This window comes from Glossina fuscipes, unplaced genomic scaffold (assembly GCF_014805625.2).
Source record: "Glossina fuscipes isolate IAEA_lab_2018 unplaced genomic scaffold, Yale_Gfus_2 61520, whole genome shotgun sequence".
Classification (NCBI taxonomy): domain Eukaryota; kingdom Metazoa; phylum Arthropoda; class Insecta; order Diptera; family Glossinidae; genus Glossina; species Glossina fuscipes.
Genome location: NW_024003732.1, coordinates 4,007 through 17,300, shown reverse-complemented (window position 1 = coordinate 17,300; position 13,294 = coordinate 4,007). Strand labels below are relative to the sequence as shown.

Genomic DNA, 13,294 nt, shown 5'->3' with positions numbered 1-13,294 from the left:
TTGCTTGCATTGTGATTTCCGATCGCTGTTGCATATGTTTACCTAAAAAGTCTTGGAATTTTGAAATTAAATTTACGTATTATGATTTCATTACAACGAAATTACATTGTATTTAGATAATCTATATCAGCATTGCTAATAAAATCGTAGATAATATCCTTATATTACATTATTGCTAATTTATAGAACATTAATTTATCGAACGTATTTAAAAGGTATATCAGAAGAAAATATTGTCCATTTCGATCTCAAGTATAATATAGTGTATCCCCTTAAAGTAACTTAGCTCTTTTGAACTTGATATTTGGTCGATTTCTCTGCAAGTCTGTTTGTAATGTTGGGTTTGTTTTAACAAGGTTTTGAGAGTTGCCATGCAAAAGTAAAGCTTTATCTTCTTGTTTCAGTACCAATGTTCGATCAACTTTCAGAACTAAAAAAAAGCTCGGAGAAGGCAGAGAATTACCTATGCATATGTTATATGTGCATCGAAGACTCAGTAAGTATATAGTTTTCATTTTTAAAAATTCTATGCTTACTTAATTATTCTCATAGATTCGTGCGTACGCTATCGTTGAAATTTCATGGTTACGAAAATTTCTCATTTTTTCGCTTTCACAGTTTCGTAGTTTAGTTCCTCAGAGAAAAAATGATTAAAATGAGTCAAATCCCAAAGGGTACCGACAAAAATTTTGTACAAATACACATACGCGACGCTTAAAACTTCGACGCAAATATAATTTGAATTGGTCAACTGATACTTCAACAAAAGTCTCATATGTTTGAAACATTTGCTAGAGGTGCGCAATACCTAAAAAATCATCCAATGTAACTTCATTGCTTTTCATTCAAGTTTTTTCACCATTTCTATTAAGAAACGTGCGCCTAAAATATCAATTTTCTATCGAAACATCATTGAAGATTAAGACTCGCTGCTTCTATCATATTGTATATAACATGTGTACATAAGTGTATAAAAAATATCGCTCACATACTGGCATTTGACGATGATCGTTGTGAGGCTAATTAGACACTTATATGTTGGTTGTGTTTTTGCTTGGGAGAATAAGAAAGTAATCAAAGGTGCATGATTCTGTATACACCGAATACGTTATTCTCTATAATAATTTAATAGGGCATAATTCACACTATCATCATTTACCGAATCGGTGTTTCTTAAAGATAATGTACAGGTATAAGCACACATATTGAAATGATGCAACTTGCTACCACTGTAACTTGTCTTGAAATATAGGTATGGACGAACTCTATATGAACATTAACAGACGGACGTTTCTAATGTGAAGGATGCAAAAGCACATTTACATAGGCTGTATTTACAACAAAAATAATAAGAATTAAAGAACACATACAACTATACGGTTAGGCGAACTGAAACCGTGAGTGTTTTAAATGGCGTAAATATTGTACACGCCATAGCACTCGCACTCTTGGTAAAGCCAATTAGGAATAATGTTTGCTCGAGCAGCAGCTTTCAACCCCATCTCAAATCCAAGCGAATTATATATGTGTATACGAAAATTTACACAAAAACACATAATGATTCGTATGCATACATACATTGTTTATGCACACATATACCTACATGAAAAACTTGAGGACATATATTTAACGTACAAAATCAACGCCGAGAGATATCCTAGTTTTTGAACATTTCCGTATATACGCTTTTTATATACCAAAAAGGAAACACATATGATAGATCCAAAAACACATGTCCCTGCATAATACAAGAATTGATATGGTTTTTTGGGACAACTGCAAGGTTGAACAAAGTATTCGACATTGATCGTATTTCATAAAAACAACAAGATGTTTGTCCAAAAAAATATGACATATTCGATCTTATCAAGTTATAATTCATCTTGCACCCAAAATTAAAGCAAATCTTATAAAAATTTATAAGTCTAGTATTAATATTTTTACTTATAAGGCTACTCTCTTAAACTTTCCCATTAACACATTGAATCTTATATATATATATCTGTTTTAGTTATTAAGATAATTGTAATTCAGCTGTTTATATGCATCTTGTAGCTGAATATTGTGTAAATAAATTAATAAAAAAATGAATAAATAAACATTACTAGATTTCATCCTTTATATTTATATATTTTTAAATATGATTGTTGTCATCACATTATTTACATGCGACGGAAAAAACCTACTCAAATTTCACACACAACGCCGCTCTGAAAAGAAATTTTTTTTCCTATTTTTTTGCAGGATAAAAAAAAAAAACTCAGGTTTCGATTTTTTTTTTTTTTTTTTTTTTTTTTTGTTGCTTATATTATCCAGGAAGCATTCGGCAGTCTTTGTGAATTCACTTGAAAAAGCTCTCATAGAGTTCAAAAGATGTGCCGCAAATTGTGTAATTTAAGAGTCATAAACTATGTGTGTAGTTATGTTTTCCGTTCCAACAACAGCAGCTTATTTATATTCTGCCGCCTTAGTTTCACTTCTCTGATATGCGAATAGGAAACAAAACTGACTAGTTCAAAATATGTTTTGATATAAAAGTGCTGAAATCTCCAGAAATCTACTCGGTATGTGTAATAATTTTTGAATCGATACTACTTCATGGGAACGGCTATAATAACAGTTCATTAAAAATGTAGGGATTTTAGAAACCGTAACAATGCCTAATTATATGTGTAAGTATATATGTGCACATACTCCCACTTTACAACTAAAAATTATATTGTGATACAATGACATGATTAAGTTTACATTCAAGCATATACACATCATAACAGAACGTACATATGACTATATCTATCTACAAACTTTGTAAAAATAGCCAATTGCTGCAACTAATGAACACTTTCGGCATAGCTGCACATATACAACACTTAAAGGTTTGTTTGGACCTCCTCTTGCTTGCGACGATTGTAAAACCCTTCCCTCCATTCAATGACGACGCAGTGAGGCTTATGATGTTGATCGCCATCTTCTGCAGACCAATGACATACGAGAAACCACCATAATTTTTTGGCCTTATTTGATATGTGAGAGAATGCTGCAAAAAATGGAATGAAATTCGTCATGCATACGTAAACAATTATAAAATTTTTTTATATAGGCACCAAGTTTTCGGTCTTTGTTGATTGTGCAGGTGGATTTACTGGATTTGTTATATCGTTTGTAACTTCTAAAGGATATTCCAAACAAGATTGCGATATTAAAATTGTGATCATCATAAGATTTTGTATGTTAGTAGGCGTCCCCCTTTTCTCTTCGTTTATTAAAAAGTGCGTTTTCAATATCCCCACTGACGCACAATATAAAACTAAGTTTTGTGAAATCAACCCCAGCTTATTAGCCATATTAAGATGGTTAATGGAAGAAGTACGTTTTAGTTATGTCAAAATATTGATTCCTTTCAACAAGGTCATTTTCATACTTAAACTTAAGAAGAACCTGCTGAGCTCGGAATTGGATTCGCTTTCACATGGTATATTTCGCTTTTCATACTGCTGACGTAGCAAACTCAATTTAGTGTACACTATTTTAAACGTAAAAAACCTGAAGTAAGCTCTAAACCGTATCATTTTATTTAGTTTTCTTCGTACAAGCCAGCGAATGAGGGGGATATATGAATTTTGTCAAAACTTTTACAATACTCAGACGTATATTCTCAATCAATATCAAATTGTGAATCAATTTAAACATTTCCGCCCGTTTCGCTTTCCGTCTGTCAGTCTATCTGTCCGTCTATTTAGTATCTGCGGTAAGCATTCTTCTGATCGCAAAAATGAATATACCAGCTTCAAATTTGGCGAAAGCGTTGGAAGCTTTTGCATCTAGGTTGATATTAAAAACGAACGATATCGGTTGAAGGAACTGCTTACAGTACGTAAAGAAAGAAATCCACTTCTTAAAAAAGGAAAAAAATAGCTATTTTGCTCATCACTTATAAACTGCATCAATAAAAATTTACATATTCCAATTTAATATAAGGATAGTGAGTACATAAAATTCGGCAAGGCTCAATGTAGTTTCCTTACTTGTTAATAATTCTTGGAGATGCTGCGCGTTTTTTTTTTATTTTCAACTCTATCATAGAATTGTGAGGATAAAGGAATTTCATTTTTTGCCGAGTGAATTCGCCTAGTATTTCGATAACATACAGATAAAATTTTTTGCTATGCAAACCGTGATATGCTTCAATTGTCCGTCTCGAAGAATAAGCCCGTTGAGGACGTTAGCTATTCAAAAATTTAATACCTCCGATAGCATAAAGTCAATATACTTTCTTTTGCTTGTCGCAGCTGTAAAAATCATATAAACTACGACGTTTTCTTTCTCACGATTTACTTTATCAAAAGACGTTTTATTCATAAATATTGTCCGACGTCAAGACTCTCACCATTGTAATCACAATCAATTTTACTCCTTCAGAGTATTTGAAATTAGTGCGCAAGCATGGTTTCTACTCAAAATCCGGTTACGACATGAACATAATTGAGTTTAATTGAGAGATGGGTGTTCATACAGAGTCACATATAAGCATATTCACCCACTTTCTTGGAGCAAATGTTAGAGATAGAAAAAGAAAAAATATAGATTTATATGTTGAAAATATACATACATCTCAAGTTGCCCCTTTATTGAATGTGTACAATACACTCTTACTGATTTTGTGCGCATAAAATAGGTAGAACAAATAAACAATAAATAATGTCGACGATCTTCAGAGATTTTATACATCAGCGTCGCAAATATATGCACATAAGTTTGCACATTGCTTAAAAGTTCAATTAAGCAGCTCAATTAGAAGATTGTCTTGCCGAATTGCTTTATTATTATAACCGAGGGACTGTTTTTTATAAGCACAATACATATAAAAACATATATATATATATATATATATATATGTATATAATTGCAGTAGATATATATATATCTCAACGTACTCATTCATCACGATGTACGCGGATGTGTTGGTCGATCACATCGTAATTGGTTGATTTATATTCGACGGTGGTCTATGGTCAATTAAAGGGATTTAATATCCAATGTAAAATTTATTTAATTAAGAGATGGCAATTTTTCAGAAACTTTCAATCGCATTCAGCAGATATTATATTAATCTTATATATTTAAATGCATAAGAACAATCTTGAATACTAATAACGCACCAGGCAGTGCACACGTGTATGAGCGCATTAGTTTTCCCTTAGATCAAAAGGCTTAGGATTTACCAAGAATCAATTGCTCCAAACCAAGGCAATAATTTCATATAACTTTAATTAAGCAATATAATTAAGATTATCAACTTTTTCTGCAAGTGTAACCATTTCATTCGAAATATCGAAGCTGTGCTTCTTGGTGGTCATCACAAGAAATCTACTTTTTTTATAAAATAAAATAAAAAACGACAGAAGTAACGTTTTGTTTACGTCCTTTTTTTTTGTGTTGGTTTTGGATGATAGTTAACGAAAACCAGACTCATTAAATCGGCGAATACTAAGCGCGTTGTATCGGACATTAAGCAAACGGATGAACATAGCTACCTACGTTCGTACGAGTTAACATAACGTAATGATCATACAGCACTTTGGCGCCTGCTGCAGCATAGACTGCTCGCTTTGGTTTCATTGCGCCTGTATTTTGTTTTCAATGCACTCATGAGTAGCGTCGATAGACTCATCATTCTTGTAATTAAACGCACGCACACATCACACAGCTCAGAAGACCCATGATTAAAACGTTTAGAGAGGCAGGTCAGCTCGTGAAATCATTCGCTTACAGATATGAATAAAATACTTATTGGGCACGTAATCACATACGCAACATATATAAAAGCCAGATGAGAAAATTGTGTTCGTTTCAGGTTGAATATTACGCAGTTACGACCAAAAATGCATACACACAGTGTTATATACTTTTACACCCACCTCCGAACGATGTGGATATATTCATCTTATCAAAATATTTGCAACACCCAAAGGAAGCTTCAAAGACTCTATAAAGACCTTATCCATAATCGATATAAGCATATCCATGTGTCCGCCTGTCTGTCTGTTCCTCTGAAAGTTCTTTCCCGCTGGTTGATATTGAAAATGGGTCAAATCACTTGAAATACAAGACCACTGCACCAAGTGAACTTAAACGACTTTTGCTTTTAAGAGCAAAAAAAATGGGGTTTATAAACTATAGTGAATGTAACGGTAAAAATTTGCACGGTTATTTAATGGATGATCCTAACGCACCTGTGGGAAAATCAAGAAAATCCCCGCCAAACTTATTTAATATTATAAAGTATGAAAATTTCATATATTTTGTTTGGTGTTTCCTTCAATAAAAACGTGCTGGGTATGAAAGATTCGGCCACAGACGATTATAATTTTCTTACTTGTTTCAATTCAGTTGATTTCAATTGAAAGTGGACTACTGTCATTAAGTGTACGATTGTTCGCGATAATAACGCAGAACATTTTCACGAAAGTTGAACTTTATATTGTTTGTATTTTTTCATTTGTAAAAGTATCCGAGATGTGAACTTAATGTGGACATCTGTAGTATTGATACTACTTATGAAAGACAAACAACAGAGAGTAATGCCTTATTCTATTCAGAATCTCCCTCTACATTTATACTGTTGTGTAATAAAAATAAGATAATCAATAATACACTTTCAGGCTGTGAGCGATAGAGCTAAAAGTCAGCTTATAAGGTCGACCTTCATCCTCAGAACTAAAAGAATTAAAATTAGTTTTGAATGATCAATTCAAAAAAACACATTGAAGTCAATAAACTCTTTTGTCATTCTTGGGTTATATGGCCTATTTTTTAGTCAATGGCTTAGTTAACTCAGATAAAGTTAAAGTTGTTCTTCTTTAGACAACGCTTTTGACCATAGATTTTTATTCCCACCACCGAGGGATGTAAACAGATGATGAAACTTTTGCAACATCCAGAAAGAGTTTTCAGACACAACACATATTGTATATATTCTTGATCAGCAACCAATTCTAAATCGATTTGAGCTTGGCCATCTGCACGCCTGCGTACTCTTTGTGTTGTAAGTACACTCCCATGAAGAAATCGCTTTCAAATTTGCCAAAATCATTGGAAGTTCTTGCAGGCAGGATGCTATCGCGAATAGACTAAATCGGTCAAGGCGCACGCCCACATAGGCTAAGAACACCTCTGCTTGATGCATTTCTTGCTCATTACTCATAAATTTCAACAGACATAATAACATACACACATAACAGATATAATAAAAGTCTATATGTATGTTCTATAAAAGAGAACTTTAGTCAGACGCATATCCAATATTATAAAGCATAAAAATGTACTTTTTGGTTTTTTTTTTTTAGTCTTTGCTAGAATAAAGGCGGTGAATGCAAAAGTTTTGGCAAAACCGAGTATAATTTTCTTTTTGTTACATTTAGCATAGAAATTATACTGCATTTGCACGAATACCTACAAAATGCAAAAACTTCCATTTGAGATACTAAAATAAAATATCTCCTTCATTAAAGTGAACAACGGAATCAATTTACCCATTCGTCTCTGTCTGTCCACTGGGCCTAATATTTTTTCTTTCACCAGGTAAAATTCGGTAATCAGCAATATCTATGTTTGAGCTCCGCCGGAGTTGTTAGAACACTGTTAAGAAGCTTACTACACCTGCCGTATAACAGAGCTTTTCATTCAGAGCTTTAAGCTGAGTCTTACTTTTTTCTTTGAAAACACGCGCACCAACCTCATAAGGCAGCCGAACGCATTATATGAAAATTAATATGTTTCTCTTTTACTTACAACCTCTCTTGTACCAGTTGCTCTGACGACTTAAATGAAATCAAAAAAATACTATTAAATACGTCATGAAATCTTTTATATGTAAGGGGGTCAGAACGTAAGCTGACGAACCTCTATCTCCTCAATCCATTTTAAATAAGTCTCGTTTTTGTGCCGAAAGCTTTTGCAGGGAGGCACAAAAAGTGGATTTTTGAAAACTGATCATATTCCACCCATGCTTTTCACCCTCATTTAGCATGTCAAAGTGCTGTTTCATATCCCTCAACGATTTGTGTTACTACGTATTGAGTTAATTCACATATATCTAACACCAAGAACAACTTAAACTCTGTCTCGACATAGTAAAATGTATTAACAGGTGTACACTGTGATAATTGGTAAGTCCTATTTATATATTTATATTCATTAAGTTATTTACGCGCTGACACACGCAACGAATACATACTTACATATGCATATGCACAACGGCATATCAAAAATCAATCCAAACAACAAACTAGCCTTTATATGTACCTTATCTTAGGGTTTCAATATTCAATATTTACCCTATTTACGGATAAAAGGTTACAGTGAACATTTATATTCAGCTTAACAATATATTAATATCCACTTCAAATGATTTGAATATGTTCAACATATGTTTGGATCTATCCGATAGATGTAATTTTTCTTCTTTCCGCCTGGCGCTTAATTCCTGTCATGCTATGAGACATTCCAACGGAAATCTGCCCAATCTAAACTTTATGCAGTGCCGCCAAGCCAGGCCATACCGAAATACACATAAACAAATTATTTACGAACATGTGATATGAAGTTAATAAAAAAACCACTTATAGCGGCTAAAGCCATGAGCTTGTCATGCCAGTGTGATGACAGATTTCTGCGAAAAGATGTTTGTGGTAAAAGCCGCGGCGCTACTGTTTTCTCTCAAGCATTTCGTCAGACGCTTTAGATGATTAAGATATGGGTATATAGTCTACGCATAATGTAGTTATGCTTATGGTACGCACTACACTGCAAACTTCTTGAAATACATGCTGTATAACAATGAGATGTGTTGAGTATTGCTTTGAAGCAAAAAATTCCATGAAATTGTTCCTGAAAAACGTCTTTGTTCATGCTTTTCAAATCAGGAAAATCGCAGAAATCTCCTACACAATCTACGGCTAACATTGATTTTTAAGGAAGCATACTTTGAAAAAGGTTAGATCAACGTATAATACAGGAAAAAAAATTATTTTCCGTCTACGTCAACCTGTGTACCTCATTAATCTTTGTGTGTTTTTATTTGCAATTTGTTTGCAATGCCCTCGATGGCTGCCAATGAAAGACATCAAAGAAATTAGCAAAATAAGCATTTCCAACAGTAAACTTACCAAGCATTTTTATAGGCCTTTATAGGCATAAAGGCTTGAAATATATTTAAAAAACATAGCATCAAATTAGAAAGAGAGGAAATAAGAATATTACATTAGTAGCGGCCGTTGCTTGTTTTACATGTATACACAATTGACACTTATACAATCCTTTAATTAAATTATTTCTGATAAAACGGCTGGTTTGATGATTTCTTCATTTTTGATTTATGTATATGCATACTGTCTTTATGCTGGTAACAATTAGACAATACGTTAGTATATGTACATATATATATATATATTCGAATTTGTTACTTAACACTAAAACACATACCTATTTCCATCAAAAGGAATAATTTTGATTCCCTTTCTTCGCTGAATTGCCGCAGGCGCAAATACGAAAACAACAAGCCAAAATTTATCACAAGCATTTCTTGATCGAATAGAAATCTAAGGTTAAAACATGGCTTGGATTAACAATATACGCGCCCACAGTTAATTAGAAGCTGCGACAACTTTGAAAAAAACACCCATACTTTTCCAAATTCTCGTCTACAACTTCCAAACTAGTAAAAACATTTTGAAAATCCCACCACTTTTCTATTCTTGAATTTTCAATTGATCAGGAAACGTTTGTGCCAACTTTTACCTTCCTACCTTCATTTTTGGGACAGTGATAATTCGATAAAAAAAATAATTCCTCTAGCAGAAATAGGTATATATTATCGGTATCTCGAAAACTAGAATAGGTATAAAAAATTTATATGACTGTCTGTAAAAGTTTGGGGCGGCTTCAGATTTGCTTGTGCCAGAAATCGGTTTTTTCTAAACGTCCCAAGATTTCATGTATTTAAAAAAGAATTTATACAATTTATTTTAATCAAATCTAACTCTCTTTCTGCTCTTCTATTCTCTTACCTGATGCCCATATGAATATGATTATTAAGAAAAAATTAGTCAACAATGTCGTGACGTCTGCTATATTTAATTTAGAATTATCACACTCAGTTTGTCGCATTCTAGCCTCCAAGTTTATTTTATTTGTTACTCAATTGATTATACTGCTAAGAAAAGACGAATCCTCTACCTAGTGCGGTCCACCCTATTTATTTCAGAGACTTGAGGAATTTATAATACAAAATAACTTTAAACATTCAATCTTTTTCATATTATGATTAATAACCATAAAACCACAAAAATGAAAAAAAAGAAAATGTAATCGCTTGCAACATTGTGTAGGCGTGGAAAAATTTTTCAATTTTTGTACATGAATAGTAAATTTCTCCATAAAATAAATATACAAAATTCCAATCCACGTATTTTGCTTAGAGAAACGAGGTTACGTTCAGTTTACATCTAACTATGGGCGTTCGCCTTAATCAACGTGGCCCATTTTCAATATCAATCTTTATTCAAGAACTTCCAATGTTCCAACCAAATTTGAAGACGCTATCTTAATTTTTGCGACCAGAGGAGCGTCAACAACATATACTACATAGACACACACAATTAATGGCTTAATCCATTCAGGCCATTACGCCGATCAAGGGTACATATTTTATAAAATTTTTGGAGCTTCCTTTAAAGTGTTGCAAGCGTTGTGACAAAAAGAGAATATCGTCATCCTTCGATGATATAAGGTAAGGTCAATTGACATTACAACATTGTCTTCTTTACGTCAATTAATTCACGTTTTAATAGAGAACTTGGTCTTTTAAAGAAAACGAACTTCAACATCTTAGGATATGAGTAAGACACAATCGAAAACGTTTTATTTGCGCCTTTCTTTGGATACACCCGCATTAATTTTTTTGTATCTGAGATAAAATTCTTCTAGTTCATAGAAGAATTGATATTTCAAACGCAAGTTGTGAGTTAGTGGTAAAAATGCTCGTCTACGTTATATGATATCTTCTTCTTAAACAAAATCAAATTTTAGAAACGAAAATAATAATGTACATTAGAAGTTCGTCCAAAATTAATGAAATCTCCACTTATTTTACATAATTTTTCAAGTACCACACCTAGTGTAATCAATATCCTTTTTGGCAGCACAAATAAATGGTTTGAAGGTTACACCCCCCATGAAATTAAATATGTTTCATCGCTTTTAAAATGAACCGAGGAAAAAATTGGAAGAATCCGCATCATTTCATTGTCCACTAAAACCTTTTAGTTAACATACTGTCACCCCCGACTCTTGTTTAACGTCTGCACAACATAATAGCTCAAAGAATATCGGAAGCTGCATGTGCTATCGAATCACTCGCAATTTTTATTTTCATCCACTTTCTTGTTTGTAAAACGAATGCATTCACAAATACAAAGTATGTTGATACTCATTGTTGAACATGTTCTATTATTTGTAGGCCATAAATTTTATTGCTTACTGCCGCTTGCAATTAAATCGGAATGATTATAATACGTTAAAGCGGCCTGAATATTTCAACGGATATTGTCAAACGTTTGATCTAAAAGGGTGACACGAAAATTGTCAGTCAAACGGTCCCATAAATCTTTGTAGCTATTAAAACAATAAGGTTTACGAAGTAATGGCAATATTTTGACAGTATTTTTGGAAGCTCTGAAAAAATATGTATAAGTACACCAGCCACATAGTCTTTAGTCAATAGTCTTTTTAGTAATACCAATAATAACGATGCTTTTAATGCGTTGATATTATCATGTTTTTTCTCTAACTTGTGATTTTTTTCTTACTGTGGAAAAATTGATTTCATTTTTTAAAAAAATTTAAATATTCTTCAAAGTTATTTTGATGAGCAAACCTCGGACCTTATTTTAAGGACTCTTGTTCATTTCACGGAACTGTTTATATAATAAATACTCTCATACCGGATGCAACACTTCTTAGATAGCTTATCCTTCCGATCATGTGTCTATAAGCCAACGATGGAGCATTATTGTTTGCTTCCGCGCAGCACGGCTTCCTGCCGCCTGGCTCGCGTTCGCGTGACTTAGCGGTTATTTTGTCTACGAAATTTCTAAATAACGAAACACTTAATTGGTGATATGAATATGTGTGTGCGCAACGCTTAACACTAAAAAATTGAAAACTAATCAATTTCCTAATATGTGCAGTGCATTTATATACATATTCAAATCACTCTCCTAAATTTAATAAAGCAGAAACCTACACATGCCTTCGAACAAATCATTCAAGTAGAATTTATTTTTCAGGCATCTCACCGGTTGAATGAATAGATTTTTGTATAAAATTTTTTTCTCTTGTATCTCCACTAGAAGATAGAGGCGCAATAATTAGCTTCAGATCAAGGTATTGGATGCTTTATAGAGAATATATGTAGTTCTCAAATAAGTATATTAATGTTCATAGAATCAAACTCTTTTGCATTTTCTCTGTACACATATATTGTGGTGTTTTTGTCGCACTTTGCCCAGAACTCACGATATAAATGCAATTCTATATATATTTATTCAATCAATTCTGTACAGAATTCCGTATAGCAATAAACGATGCCAAGTTCTTACTTTATGAATTAAGGTAATCATGTCAACAGCAAACAAAAAATGTGTGCCATTAAAAAAGAAAAAGCAGCGGAAAAACCAAAGTACGGAAAAGGCTGAAACAAGATAGAGGTACATTTGCTTACTAAAAAAATATTTAGATAGAGAAGAAGTAGATATTTATATTAGAAACTTTCGTAGTAAATGTAACTTTTCTTATTAAGAAAATCAGAATTTTTAGATTACTTTCGTTTTTGTTGCTTTGCAAATTGAAGTAAGTGTCTGAAACAACTAAATATTAATTTATTTATTAGTTAGAGACAACTAAATACCAATTAATATTAAAATTATGTAGTTGTCTTTGGTAACTGTGCAAAGGTGAAAACAAATTAGATATACTAACTCGTTTTTGTTGCAGTGTTTATCTTATTTCTACAATATATAAATTGCCACAAAAAAATGAAATTTTGCGTCCACTTAAAAATCTAACTGATGAGGAACATTTATTTTGTGTTACACCAGTTGATAAAATTAGTGCACTTCATCTTTCAGGGGTGCGTATAAAGATTAACAGAGATTTGATATAATAAAAACAGCATGATATGGTCACCTGTTTTACCAAAGCTTTCTTTTGTGCTATCTGCCATTAGTGCGATAAT

General features: G+C 32.7%; 1 protein-coding gene across 2 annotated transcripts in view; it reads right to left on the bottom strand.

Moving 5' to 3' along the window:
* The window catches only part of LOC119643681 (optomotor-blind protein-like), a 39,850-nt gene extending 27,668 nt beyond the window's left edge, over positions 1-12,182 (bottom strand). Inside the window, exons 1-2 of one of the 2 annotated variants that reach the window (XR_005248376.1) lie at positions 12,003-12,182; positions 2,806-3,037 (exon numbers count right to left, since the gene is read on the bottom strand). The gene's annotated coding sequence lies outside the window, so the exon portion shown is untranslated. The remainder of the gene's footprint in view (positions 1-2,805; positions 3,038-12,002) is intronic. The other variant, XM_038043078.1, reaches the window with a different exon arrangement.
* Between the last annotated feature and the right edge of the window lie 1,112 nt (positions 12,183-13,294).